At 50.1% G+C, this 14,439-nt stretch overlaps 1 protein-coding gene across 5 annotated transcripts in view; it reads right to left on the bottom strand.

The window, feature by feature from the left end:
- The window catches only part of PCBP2 (poly(rC) binding protein 2), a 182,214-nt gene that overhangs the window by 146,721 nt on the left and 21,054 nt on the right, over positions 1-14,439 (bottom strand). The window lies entirely within an intron of this gene.

Genomic DNA, 14,439 nt, shown 5'->3' with positions numbered 1-14,439 from the left:
AGGGACAGCAACAACTTGTGGGGAGGGGAATGGGACAAAATTTGTTCCCTTATCATTCTCTACCAGGACCCACTGATCCGTTATGATCTCGGCCCACCCTGGGTAAAACTCAAACGGGTTCCCACCAGCATCAGGGGAAGGACTCGCAAGGAGTCATTGTGCTGGACTGATAGAGGGGCCTCTGGGAGGAGTCACGAACCCCAGGTGGGTACCTCGATAGGACTGCATGTGCTGATAAAATGGCCCCTGGGAGGAAAAGCCGCCGCCCATTCAGCCAGGGCAATACTGATGAAAAGTACAGTAAAACCTTGGATTGCAAGTAACTTGGTTTGCAAGTGTTTTGCAAAGACAAACAAAACATTTTATTAAATTTTAACTTGATATACAAGCATATACACATCACAACTGAGCTGATGGTTCTTCTCTCTGACGCTGTGGGAGTGTAGTGACTGTTTTAAATGAGCAAGATCTTGCAATACAAGTAATAATAATAATTTTATATTCTTATATAGAAGTTCGAGGCAGTTTACAGCAAGAAGCGCTAGACAATCACCAAAGAGGTTACAGTCAAAGTCAGCAATACAATCTTTCATAAAGCAATGTTACTTACCGTAAAGCAATGTTACTTACCGTAACAGTTGTTATCCAGGGACAGCAGGCAGCTATTCTCACTAGTGGGTAATGTCATCAGACAGAGCCCCGGTACGGACGTCTCACAAGCACGTGTTGCTTGTAGAAACTTAAAAGTTTCTAGACGCCCGCACCGCGCATGCGCCGGTGCCTTCCCGCCCGGAGGTCCGGGCGTGTCTCCTCAGTTCAGGTAGCTAGCCTGAGAAGCCAACCCAGGGGAGGTGGGTGGGACGTGAGAATAGCTGCCTGCTGTCCCTGGATAACAACTGTTACGGTAAGTAACATTGCTTTATCCCAGGACAAGCAGGCAGGTATTCTCACTAGTGGGTGACCTCCAAGCTAACCTCAGTGGGATGGAGGGGGAGTTGGCGACTTAAGAGAATAAATTTTTCAATACTGTTTGGCCAAACTGTCCATCCCGTCTGGAGAGAGTATCCAGACAATAATGTGAGGTGAATGTGTGAACCGAGGACCAGGTGGCAGCCTTACAAATTTCCTCGATTGGTGTTGATCTGAGGAATGCTACTGAGGCTGCCATTGCTCTGACCTTATGGGCTGTGACCTTACAAGGAAGTGATAATCCAGCCTGGGCATAGCAGAAAGAGATACAAGCCGCCATCCAATTAGAGATGGTGCGCTTTGATACGGGTCTTCCCAACTTATTAGGATCGAAGGAGACAAAAAGTTGAGGAGTGGTTCTGTGTGGCTTGGTGCGATCCAGGTAGAAAGCCAAAGCACGTTTACAGTCTAGAGTGTGAAGGGCCGATTCTCCGTGGTGAGAATGGGGCTTAGGAAAGAATACTGGAAGTACAATGGATTGGTTGAGATGAAATTCGGAGACCACCTTAGGCAGGAATTTTGGGTGAGTGCGGAGGACCACCTTGTCATGATGGAATACTGTGAATGGTGGATCCGCCATCAATGCCTGGAGTTCGCTGACTCTGCGAGCGGACGTAAGGGCTACAAGAAAAAGCACTTTCCAGGTGAGATACTTAAGAGGGGCCCTGTTGAGTGGTTCAAACGGGGGCTTCATGAGACGGGAAAGGACTACATTGAGGTCCCAAACTACTGGGGGTGGTTTGAGAGGAGGGTTAACATGGAAGAGTCCTTTCATAAATCTGGCGACCACCGGATGGGCCGAGAGGGGTTTCCCTTGTAGGGGCTGGTGGAACGCCGCAATAGCGCTCAGGTGGACTCGTATGGATGTAGACTTGAGCCCAGATTGAGATAGGTGTAGGAGATAGTCCAGCACGGAGGATAAGGAAGCTCGCTGAGGTTCCTTTGATTTAGAAACACACCATGAGGAGAATCTAGTCCATTTCTGGGAGTAGCATTGTCGAGTGGCGGGCTTCCTGGAAGCTTCCAAGACCTCCCTCACTTCTTGTGAGAATTGGCGAGGGGTTACGTTGAGAGGAACCAAGCTGTCAGGTGGAGAGACTGCAGGTTGGGATGAAGCAGTGATCCTTGATGTTGAGTAAGTAGTGAAGGAAACACTGGAAGTGGTACTGGTTCCCTGCTGCTGAGTTGAAGTAGGAGGGAGAACCAAGGTTGTCTGGGCCACCGAGGAGCTATTAGAATCATGGTAGCCCGTTCGAGTTTCAGCTTGACCAGAGTCTTCTGGATCAGCGGGAATGGTGGGAACGCATATAGAAATCGTTTCCCCCAGTTCAGTAGAAAAGCATCTGCCTCGAGGCGATGAGGAGTGTAGATCCTGGAGCAAAACTGAGGCAGTTTGGAGTTGTGGGGAGCCGCAAAGAGGTCTATCTGAGGCGTCCCCCACTGCGTGAAGATTTGGTGAAGGGGGCTGGAATGGAGAGTCCATTCGTGCGGTTGTAGCAGACGGCTTAGTTTGTCTGCTAAGACGTTGTTCTCCCCCTGAATGTAGACAGCTCTGAGGAAGGCGTTGTGGCGCACCGCCCAGTCCCAGACTCGTAGAGCTTCCTGGCAAAGGAGGGCCGAGCCCGTGCCTCCTTGCTTGTTGATATAATACATGGCGGCCTGATTGTCTGTGCGAATGAGGATCACCATGTCGTGAAGTAGGTGTTGGAAGGCTTGGAGCGCATTGAAGATGGCTCTGAGCTCCAGTAGATTGATTTGATGTAGTCTTTCCGCACTGGTCCAGAATCCTTGGGTGCGGAGACCATCCAGGTGGGCCCCCCATGCATGGTTCGACGAATCGGTTGTGAGGACTTTCTGATGGGGGGGAGAGTGCAACAGCAAACCTCTGGATAGATTCGAAGAGGTCATCCACCAAAGTAGAGACTGCCGAAGAGCAGGTGTGACTAAGATGTGTTTGGTTAGTGGATCGGACGTCTGATTCCACTGTGATGCCAGGGTCCACTGGGGGATCCTGAGATGGAGTCTGGCAAAGGGTGTCACATGTACTGTGGAGGCCATATGGCCCAGGAGCACCATCAGTTGTCTCGCCGGTAGGGTTTGGCGAGTAGACACCGACTGGCAGAGATGGAGAAGGGACTCCAAGCGTTGCAGAGGCAGGAATGCTCGGAGTCGAGTGGTGTCCAGGACCGCTCCGATGAAGGGGAGGGACTGGGTGGGTTGTAGATGAGACTTGGAAAAGTTGATCTCGAAGCCCAAATTCTGGAGGAAGTAGGTTGTAGCCAAGACCGCCGAAGTGACCTCTGGGGCTGACGGGGCCTTGATGAGCCAGTCGTCGAGGTATGGGAACACCTGTAGGCCCCTGTCTCGGAGTGCCGCGGCCACTACCACCAGGCACTTTGTGAAGACTCTGGGGGACGAAGAGAGGCCGAATGGTAGCACTCGATACTGTAGGTGCAGATTTCCCACCCGAAATCTGAGGAACCTTCGGGAGGCCGGGTGAATGGGGATGTGAGTGTAGGCCTCCTTGAGATCCAGGGAGCATAACCAGTCGTTCTGCTCGAGGAGGGGGTATAGAGAAGCCAAAGTCAACATGCGAAACTTCTCTTTGACCAGAAACTTGTTGAGGGCCCGAAGGTCTAAAATGGGTCGCAGGTCGCCCGTTTTCTTCGGGACGAGGAAGTACCGGGAGTAAAACCCTCGGTTCAACTGGTCTGACGGGACCGGCTCAACGGCCCGAAGCTGAAGTAAGGTTTGGACTTCCTGAAGAAGAAGGGCGGTCTGTGTCGAGCTTGAAGGATACTCTCTTGGAGGATGGTCCGGGGGGACCCGGTGGAAGTGAAGAGAGTATCCTTCTCTTATGATGGTAAGGACCCATAGGTCCGTGGTTATGGCCTCCCATCGATGGTAAAAAAGATGGAGGCGGCCCCCTATGGGAGAGGCTGAGGGGTGCAGAACGGTGTCGGTTATGCTCCCCGGAGGGGAGTCAAAAGGGCTGGGGAGCCTTGGGTGCAGCCGGTGGCTGAGGTTTTTGCTGAGACTTCTGGGGAGGTTGTCTCTTCGCAGGTTGTCTCGCAGCGGGCGTTTGTCTGGGCATGTAACGCCGCTGGTAAATCAGGGGTGGCCTGGAAGGTCGAGACTGTTGAGGTTTGGGTTTGGGCCGCAGGATGGATTGAAAAGATTTTTCATGATCCGACAGCTTCTTGGTAACTGTTTCGATAGATTCATCGAACAGGTCAGCTCTCGCACATGGTACGTTGGCGAGTCTGTCCTGGAGGTTGGGATCCATATCGATTGTACGGAGCCATGCCAGGCGACGCATGGCTACCGCGCTTGCGGCAGCACGTGCCGAGAGTTCGAATGCATCGAAGGAGGATTGCATCAGCTGGAGGCGTAATTGGGAGAGGGAGGCTACCACTTCCTCGAACTCGAATCGAGCTTGGGTGTCTATGAACGGAGTGAACTTGCGGAGCACCGGCAAGAAGTACTCCAGATAGGAAGAGAAAAAGAAATTGTAGTTCAGCACCCGTGATGCCATCATGGAGTTTTGATAGAATTTTCTACCAAATTTGTCCATCGTTCTCCCCTCTCGGCCCGGCGGTACAGAGGCGTAGACCTGAGAGGGATGAGAGCGTTTAAGAGAGGACTCAACCAGTAGGGATTGGTGGGAGAGTTGAGGGCCCTCAAACCCTTTATGGTGCACGATGCGGTATCGAGCATCGAGTTTGCTGGGAATCGCCGGTATGGAGTACGGTGTTTCGAAACACTGCATGAAGGTCTGATCCAGCAATTTATGCAGGGGGAGCCGAAGCGACTCCGTTGGAGGGTTAGGTAAATGCATGGTGTCCAGATACTCTTTGGAGTATCGGGAGCCCGTGTCAAGGGTCACATCCAGATCATCCGCCATTTGTCGGAGGAATGATGAGAAAGACAATTGATCCGCCAGCGTCGGTCTGTGGGACGGGCTGGAGGAGGAAGAGGCCTCCGGATCCATGGACATCGGGGAGTGGCAAGGAGAATCGGGTACGGGTGTCTCCTCGTACTCCGGTCCCTCCGGAGGGGACACCTCCGAGGAGGAGTATCCCATACGTTGCAGTTTTTTCTGCGGTGACACCTCCGAGTGGCGTGAAGAGTGCCAGGATGAGTGTCTTGATCGGTGCCCGTCTCAGTGGCGGGACGGGGATCGGGATCGTCTGTGCATCGCATGGTCTCCCGAGGCCCCCAAGTGGTGGATAGGGCTGGAAGCGGTGGATCGCAACTGGCGTTGCGATGCGGATTCTTGCGATGCTACCCAAGTCTGGTAAGGAGTACGGAGTAAGGAGTACTGTTATCCAGGGACAGCAGGCAGCTATTCTCACTAGTGGGTGATGTCATCCGACAGAGCCCCGATACGGACATCTTGCAAGCATGTCTTGCTTGAAGAAACTCAGAAGTTTCGAGATGCCCGCACCGCGCATGCGCCAGTGCCTTCCCGCCCGATGTACCGGGCGTGTCTCCTCAGTTCAGGTAGCTAGCCTGAGAAGCCAACCCAGGGGAGGTGGGTGGGACGTGAGAATAGCTGCCTGCTGTCCCTGGATAACAACTGTTACGGTAAGTAACATTGCTTTATCCCAGGACAAGCAGGCAGGTATTCTCACTAGTGGGTGACCTCCAAGCTAACCCCAATGGGATGTGGGAGAGTTGGCAACTTAAGAGAACAAATTTTGTAACACTGTTTGGCCAAACTGTCCATCCCGTCTGGAGAAAGTATCCAGACAATAATGAGAGGTGAATGTATGAACCGAGGACCAAGTGGCAGCCTTACAAATCTCCTCAATCGGTGTCGATCTGAGGAAGGCAACAGAGGCTGCCATTGCTCTGACCTTATGGGCTGTGACCTTACAGGGAAGGGATAATCCAGCCTGGGCATAGCAGGAAGAGATACAAGCCGCCATCCAGTTGGAGATGGTGCGCTTCGATACAGGTCGTCCCAACTTGTTTGGATCAAAGGAGACGAAAAGTTGAGGAGCAGTTCTGTGTGGCTTTGTGCGATCCAAGTAGAAAGCTAAAGCACGTTTACAGTCCAAGTGTGTAAAGCAGATTCTCCAGGGTGAGAATGAGGCTTTGGAAAGAACACTGGAAGCACGATGGATTGGTTGATGTGAAATTCAGAGACCACTTTAGGCAAGAATTTTGGATGAGTACGAAGAACCACCTTGTCATGATGGAATACAGTGAACGGTGGATCCGCCACTAGGGCCTGAAGCTCACTGACCCGGCGAGCAGACGTGAGGGCCACCAGAAAAACCACCTTCCAGGTGAGATACTTAAGTGGAGCCTTGTTGAGAGGTTCAAACGGAGGCTTCATGAGATGAGACAGGACAACATTGAGATCCCAAACCACAGGAGGAGGTTTGATAGGAGGGTTGACATGAAAAAGACCTTTCATAAATCTGGAAACCACAGGATGAGCAGACAAAGGTTTCCCCTGTAGAGGCTGATGGAAAGCCGCAATAGCACTCAGGTGGACTCGTATAGAGGTAGACTTGAGACCAGAATGAGACAGGTGTAGAAGATAGTCCAATGCAGAAGATAGGGAAGCTCGCTGAGGTTCCGTGGCATTGGAAATACACCAGGAAGAAAATCGAATCCATTTTTGGAAATAGCATTGTCGAGTAGCAGGCTTCCTGGAAGCCTCCAAGACCTCCCTCACTGCTTGAGAGAACTGGTGAGGAGTTATGTTGAAAGGAACCAAGCTGTCAGGTGGAGGGACTGCAGGTTGGGATGAAGTAGTGAACCTTGATGTTGAGTAAGTAGTGAAGGAAACACTGGAAGAAGTACTGGTTCCCTGCTGCTCAGTTGAAGTAGAAGGGAGTACCAAGGTTGTCTGGGCCACCGAGGAGCAATCAGAATCATGGTGGCATGGTCTGATCTCAACTTGACCAGAGTCTTTTGAATGAGAGGAAATGGAGGAAACGCATATAGGAGGCGATTCCCCCAATCCAGTAGAAAGGCGTCTGCCTCGAGGCGATGAGGAGTGTAGATCCTGGAGCAAAACTGAGGCAGTTTGAAGTTGTGGGGGGCTGCAAAGAGGTCTATCTGAGGCGTTCCCCACTGAGCAAAGATCTGATGAAGGGGGTCGGAGTGGAGCGTCCATTCGTGAGGCTGGAGAAGACGACTCAATTTGTCTGCCAAGACGTTGTCTTTCCCCTGAATGTAGACAGCTTTGAGGAAGGTGTTGTGGCGAATCGCCCAATCCCAGACTCGAAGAGCTTCCTGGCAAAGAGGGGCCGAGCCCGTGCCCCCTTGTTTGTTGACATAATACATGGCGACCTGATTGTCTGTGCGAATAAGGACCACCATGTCGTGAAGCAGATGCTGAAAAGCTTGGAGAGCATTGAAGATGGCTCTGAGCTCCAGAAGATTGATTTGATGGGAGTCGTTCCGCACTGGTCCAGAACCCCTGAGTGCGAAGACCATCCAGATGAGCCCCCCATGCATAGTTCGATGAATCGGTCGTGAGAACTTTCTGGTGGGGAGGAGAGTGAAACAGCAAACCTCTGGATAGATTCGAAGAGGTCATCCACCAGAGAAGAGACTGCCGTAGAGCAGGAGTGACTACAATGTGACGGGACAACGGGTTGGACACCTGAGTCCACTGAGATGCCAGGGTCCATTGAGGAATTCTGAGATGTAGGCTGGCAAAAGGCGTCACATGAACTGTAGATGCCATGTGGCCCAAGAGGACCATCATGTGTCTCGCTGAGATGGATTGGCGAGAAGACACCGACTGGCAGAGTAGAAGGAGAGCATCCATGCTTTGAGGAGGAAGGAATGCTCGAAGTTGAATGGTATCCAGGACAGCCCCGATAAAGGGGAGAGACTGGGTGGGCTGAAGATGTGACTTGGGAAAGTTGATCTCGAAGCCCAAACTCTGCAGGAAACAAATTGTAGTCAAGGTCGCCGAAATGACCTCTGGAGCCGACGGTGCCTTGATGAGCCAGTCGTCGAGGTATGGAAACACCTGAAGACCCATGTTCCGGAGTGCAGCGGCCACCACCACCAGACACTTCGTGAAGACTCTGGGAGACGAGGAAAGGCCGAACGGAAGCACTCGATACTGCAGATGTAGATGTCCCACCCGAAATCTGAGGAACTTGCGGGAGGCCGGATGAATAGGGATGTGAGTGTAGGCCTCCTTGAGGTCCAGAGAGCATAACCAATCGTTCTGCTCGAGGAGGGGATAGAGAGAAGCAAGGGTCAGCATACGGAACCGCTCCTTGACCAAAAACTTGTTGAGGACTCGAAGGTCCAAAATGGGACGCAGATCGCCCATCTTCTTCGGGACCAGGAAGTACCGGGAGTAAAACCCCCGGTTTTGCTGATCTAATGGAACCGGCTCGACGGCCCGAAGCCGAAGCAGAGCCTGAGCCTCCTGGAGGAGAAGAGCGGTCTGCGTCAAGTTTGAAGGATACTCTCTTGGCGGGTGGTCCGGGGGGGACCCGTTGGAAATGAAGAGAGTATCCCTCTCTTACGATGGTAAGGACCCAAAGGTCCGTGGTGATTGTCTCCCATCGATGACAAAAATGATGGAGACGACCCCCAATGGGAAAAACGGGGGGAGACAGAACGAGGTCGGTTATGCTCCCTGGAAGAGAGTCAAAAAGGCTGAGTAGCCTTGGGTGCAGCCGGCATCTGAGGCTTCTGCTGAGGCTTCTGGGGAGGCTGTCTCTTCGCAGGTTGCCTCGCAGGAGGAGTCTGCCTCAGCTGATAACACCGCTGGTAAATCAGAGGCGGCCTAGTGGGTCGAGACTGTTGAGGCTTGGGCTTAGTAGGATAGACTGGAAGGACTTCTCATGATCCGAAAGCTTCTTAGTAACAGTCTCGATAGACTCATCGAACAGATCCGCCCCCGCACAAGGCACATTTGCAAGTCTGTCTTGGAGGTTCGGATCCATATCAATCGTACGAAGCCATGCCAGGCGGCGCATGGCAACCGAACAGGCAGCAGCACGAGCCGAGAGCTCGAAGGCATCGTAGGAGGATTGCATCAGCTGTAGGCGTAACTGGGAAAGGGTCGCCACCACCTCCTCAAACTCATATCGAGCCTGAGCATCGATAAAAGGGATGAACTTGCAGAGCACTGGCAAGAAGAAGTCCAAATATGAAGAGAAGAAGAAATTGTAATTGAGCACTCGAGTCGCCATCATAGAGTTCTGGTAGATACGTCTACCAAATTTATCCATCGTCCTCCCTTCACGGCCCGGTGGTACTGAGGCGTAAACCTGGGAGGGATGAGATCGTTTGAGGGAGGACTCGACCAGAAGGGACTGATGAGATAGTTGTGCCCCCTCAAACCCTTTGTGGTGGACGATGCGGTATCGAGCATCCAACTTACTGGGAACTGCAGGGATGGAATATGGTGTCTCAAAACAACGCATGAAAGTCTGGTCAAGCAGTTTATGCAGAGGAAGCCAGAGCGTCTCCGCCGGAGGGTGAGGCAAATGCATGGTGTCCAGATACTCCTTAGAATATCAAGAACCAGTGTCCAAAGTTACATCCAAGTCATCCGCCATTTGACGGAGGAAGGAGGAAAAGGACAGTTGGTCCGCTAGCGCCAGCCGGCGAGACGGACTAGAAGAAGTGGAAGCCTCCGGGTCCAGAGAGAGTTGGGAGCGGCAAGGAGAATAGGAAGTAGATGGTTCCTCATACTCCGGTCCCTCAGGCGGGGATAAATCCGACGAGGAGTATCCCAAACGCTGGATCTTCTTTTGCGGGGACACCTCCGAATGACGTCAGGAGTGTCGAGATGAGTGTCGAGATAGATGCCCCTCCCGGTGACGGGATGGGGAACGAGACCTTCTATGCATCGCACGATCCCCCGAAGCCTCCAAGGAATGGATGGGACTAGATGCAGTGGATCGCAGAGGTGGCAAGGAAGCGGACTCACGCAGTGCCACCCAGGGTCTGGTATGGAGTGCGGAAGAACTCCTCCTGCGATGCGGTATGCCCAGGACTCCGATTATCAGGGGCCGACAGAGTACTCTGATGTCGAGGGGGCGTGATGGGCTCCAAAGGAGGCATATCACTAAAGGAAGCCCGCCTCGAGGCTCCCGCCGCCCTCCGTCGATCCTCCTCGTCGAGAAGTGAGATCGAACGAGGAGGAGGGGGAGGGGGCGATCCACCCCCCCCCCCCCGGGACCGAGACCGGGAGGTCACCCTGAATGGAGGCGATAAGCCAGGGTCCCATAGACTGCATAAGCTCGACAAACTGAGCTTCCAGTAGGGATCGCAGCGAAGCCGATATGGAGGGATCCGCACCGAAAGGGGGTCCTCCAGCAAGGTCTTCGCGCTCCTTCGCGGCCAAGTGCTTCTGCTTGCTAGCTTTAGGCACTTTGATGACCACCGGAGGGACAGTGGAAGGCGGTACCTGAGCCGAGGAGACGGGGACAGGCACCGGTGCCGAACTCGAGGCTGAAGTCGGTGTGAACGATGCCGGCTTCACAATGCCAGATGCAGGAGTCGTCGATGCAGGTTTCGAACGGACCGGCGAAACATCAGCAGAAGTTGAAGCCGACGGCTCCTTGGCAGTCTCCATCTTAAACATCGACTCCCAGAGCAAGCAGCGCCGTTTAAACGAGCGCGCAGTAAGCGTGGAACAAGGCCGGCACGATTTCGGAACGTGTTCTGGACCAAGACACTGAAGACAGCGTCGATGCGGATCCGTCAATGAAATCGCACGCTGGCACTTGCTGCATTTTTTAAAACCGGTGATCGGCCAGGACATAGGCCGGAAAATCGTCGCCGCAAGGTCGAAGGCGCTAGGCCTAAGCCACGAGGCCGGCCCGGCCGAACCGCCGGAAGAAATAATTTTTAACTTTTTTTTTTTTAGATAAAGTAAAGTTGAAATAAATCAAATAAACAAAAAACGCGGTACAAAGAAGGCAAATTTACTGAAATTCAGTCAGCGCAGATTGAAGTGAAACTTCTCAGCTCCACGGAAAGAAAAGAACTGAGGAGACACGCCCGGTACATCGGGCGGGAAGGCACTGGCGCATGCGCGGTGCGGGCATCTCGAAACTTCTGAGTTTCTTCAAGCAAGACATGCTTGCAAGATGTCCGTATCGGGGCTCTGTCGGATGACATCACCCACTAGTGAGAATACCTGCCTGCTTGTCCTGCGATAATGAAGGAATATGAGAGTTATACAATCTTACATAAAGGAGGAATATGAGAGTTATACAATCTTACATAAAGAAGGAATATGAAAGCTGTGTAGTTCTTTAGGGATACTGGTTGAGTAAGCAGAGCTGAGAAGATTCTTAGTTAACAAATCGATTGAACAAGCTCATTACCTGTTTTCTAAAATTGAAGTAGGATGATGAGCGCGAAAACGTTACTAAGCCAATTGTTCCATTTGCGTATAATAATAACTATTTTTATATACCACAAATAGTTCAGAGCGGTTTACAGAGGAAGACTGAATACAGACAGTGATTATAAAAAAAAAAAAAAAAATCAAAATTACATTAACATGGTAAGATTAATCAAAATTTTCTTGGAAGTGTTTAAAAGTACACCATGGTAGAAATTGAGTCAGAGAAATTTGTCAAAGAGATATGTTTTGATTGACTTTCTAAAAGTTTTGTAAAAAAGAGTGTGCGAGAAAGTTTGAGATACTGAGGAGTGAATACACTTGCAGGTCAGAAAGAGGAATTTGAACTGTATGTGGAAATGGATAAGGAGCCAATGAATGACTTGAGGAGAAGGGTAATGTGGGCTTAGCAAATAGTATTTTGTATTAAAGTTTTTGGATTGTGGAATGAATCATCTGAGTTTCCATTATTTCCTATGGGGAAATTCGCTTTGATAGATGAATGCTTTGGATTACAAGCATGCTTTTGGAACAAATTATGCTCGCAAACCAAGGTTTTACTGTACATTAACACCCCTTGGCGACGCCACCCCGTGAAGCCTGGCAAGGACAGTCCTCAGGAAGCTGGGGCACCTTAGAGCAGTGATTCCCAACCCTGTCCTGGAGGACCACCAGGCCAGTCTGGTTTTCAGGATAACCCTAATGAATATGCATGGTGCAGATTTGCATGCCTGGCACCTCCATTATATGCTGATCTCTCTCATGCATATTCATTAGGGCTATCCTGAAAACCCGATTGGTCTGGTGGTCCTCCAGGACAGGGTTGGGAACCACTGCCTTAGAGTCACTCGAGGCCTGAACCAACTTATCCAACTCCTCCCCAAACAGAAGGCGACTCAAAGGAAATTTACTGAGCTTCACCTTAGACGCCACATCCACTGATCAACCCCAAAGCCACAGGGTATGGCGGAAAGCCACTCTGAAAGCCATGGACTTGACTGAAGCCATCAATAGATCATACACGGCATCTGAGAGATAAGCACCAAGCACAATCTTACCAACTAATTTTCTTTTTAGTCTCTCCAGACTGGTACAGTTCACCGATGGGTAATAGCTCACCATGACCAGCAGGTGGAGACAGACAAAACTAATAGCTGTGCTTCCCTCTAGTCTAACCAGTCTGCCAAATAGCGAAGCAGAACTAAGAAATGCTAAAGTATAATAGTAACACTAACAGGAGTAACTACTAACAAATGGTCAGAATTTTGCTATAGCCATTTCTATTAAGATTGTGGATCTAACATTAGATCGTTATCTAACTCTAGTAGATCACATTGATTTAATGATCCTTTGGGAAACTTCGAGCCATTAAAAAAAATAATTTGGCCTAGCATCCTTTAGGTTATTGGTTCAATCTTCAATCCTATCTGTCCTTGACTATTGTAATATTTATTTGGCATATCAAAAAATTTTTTAATAGAATACAAGTAATACAAAATACTGCAATGTTTGATTTTGGGGTTGAAAAAACTATGATCATGCAAGTCCATTTTATCAACGGCTTCATTGGCTGCCATTTGAGGCAATTTTGTTCAAATTTGGTTACATTTGTTTTAAAGCACTTTGGCCTGGCTCCAGAATATTTGCCCTGCCAATTTACATAACATCGTGCTTCTTAACTACGTAGCCATAAGTTCTACGCAGTTTACAAAAGATTATAAACTATAGACAATTTAAGAATGATCAGGCCACCGTGGGTCACATGGAAGTGTCCAGTTATACTGTCTTTTTGGACGCACCTGGGATACTTCATCTGCATTAGGGGCAGGCAGTGGACTCCAGCTCCAAGAGCATTGTTTGGTTTTTATATGATTGTCTCCCCTAAACTTAAAGGTACATCAGCGTTTGGTTGGCTTTCCAGTGAGCCCCTGACCTACAGCCAGTGGAGATCAGCAATGCTTGTGCAGGCCTCTTTGGAATGCCGAAAATTTGTGGACCTTGATTCTGAAGCAGGAAAACACTTTCATATTTGGGGGACCTTACACCACTTGCAAGAAGTCGTCTATTGAATATGTAACCCATACTCTGTTCAATTGTATTTTGTGCCATCCTGAGTTTTATTGGAGGGGGAACGGTGGGGGGGGGGGGGATTGGATGGAGGTTGTTACTCATGCTTTTGTATTAAGAAAAAGTTGTATTGCCATTGTTGATCTCTGTGCTCTTTGTTCTAAAATACATACCACCTATCAAGGTTATCTAAGCGATTTTTACAATCAAGTACTCAAAGCATTTCCCCCCCCCCCCCCATCCGTCCCAGTGGGCTCAAAATCTAATGTACCTGAGGCTATGGAGGACAGAGTGACTTTCCCAGGGTCACAAGGAGCCCCTCCCCCCAGGTCAGGTGGACCCACGAAAGTGTCCCGTCCCGTCCCCCAGCTCAGTCCGGCACCAAATGGGGATAAGGCAGCCACTAAAACTTCCAACAGGGCCTACACTAACCATTTTAGGGAAGACTGGCACAGCTTGCCACACCTGCTGCAACTGAGAACAGACTGGTTAGACTAGAATGAAGCAGAGCTATTAGTATTACAGCCAAAGTTGTCTGTCTCTACCTGCTGGTCATGGTGAGCTATTACCCAGTGAGCTGTACCAGTCTGGAGAGATGCTAAAAAATTTAAATGGAAAAGACCCCCCACTGACTCTTAAAGCTATATAGTAAAACCTTGGTTTGCGAGCATAGTTCGTTCCAGAAGCATGCTTGTAATCCAAAGCACTCATATCAAAGCAAATTTCCCATAGGAAATAACTGAAACTCAGACAATGCACAAACTTTAATACAAAATACTGTATGCACTCGTATTGCAAGACTTTGCTCATTTAGGTCACTACTCTTGCAGCGTCAGAGAACCACCATCGGTTCAGTTGTGATGTGTGTATACTGTATGTACTTGCATTACAAAACATTGCTTGTATATCAAGTTAAAATCTAATGTTTTGCTTGTCTTGCAAAACACTTGCAATCCAAGGTTTTACTGTATATGCCTTGACTGAATATTGGTGGTAAAGCTTATATTTTCGGGGAGGTGGGGGACATGGGGAGAGAGACTCGACTAGTTGAG

The sequence above is a fragment of the Geotrypetes seraphini genome, chromosome 3, assembly GCF_902459505.1.
Source record: "Geotrypetes seraphini chromosome 3, aGeoSer1.1, whole genome shotgun sequence".
In the NCBI taxonomy this organism is placed as follows: domain Eukaryota; kingdom Metazoa; phylum Chordata; class Amphibia; order Gymnophiona; family Dermophiidae; genus Geotrypetes; species Geotrypetes seraphini.
The sequence above is the reverse complement of the archived record's forward strand: the minus strand, read 5'-3'. Positions and strand labels throughout refer to the sequence as shown.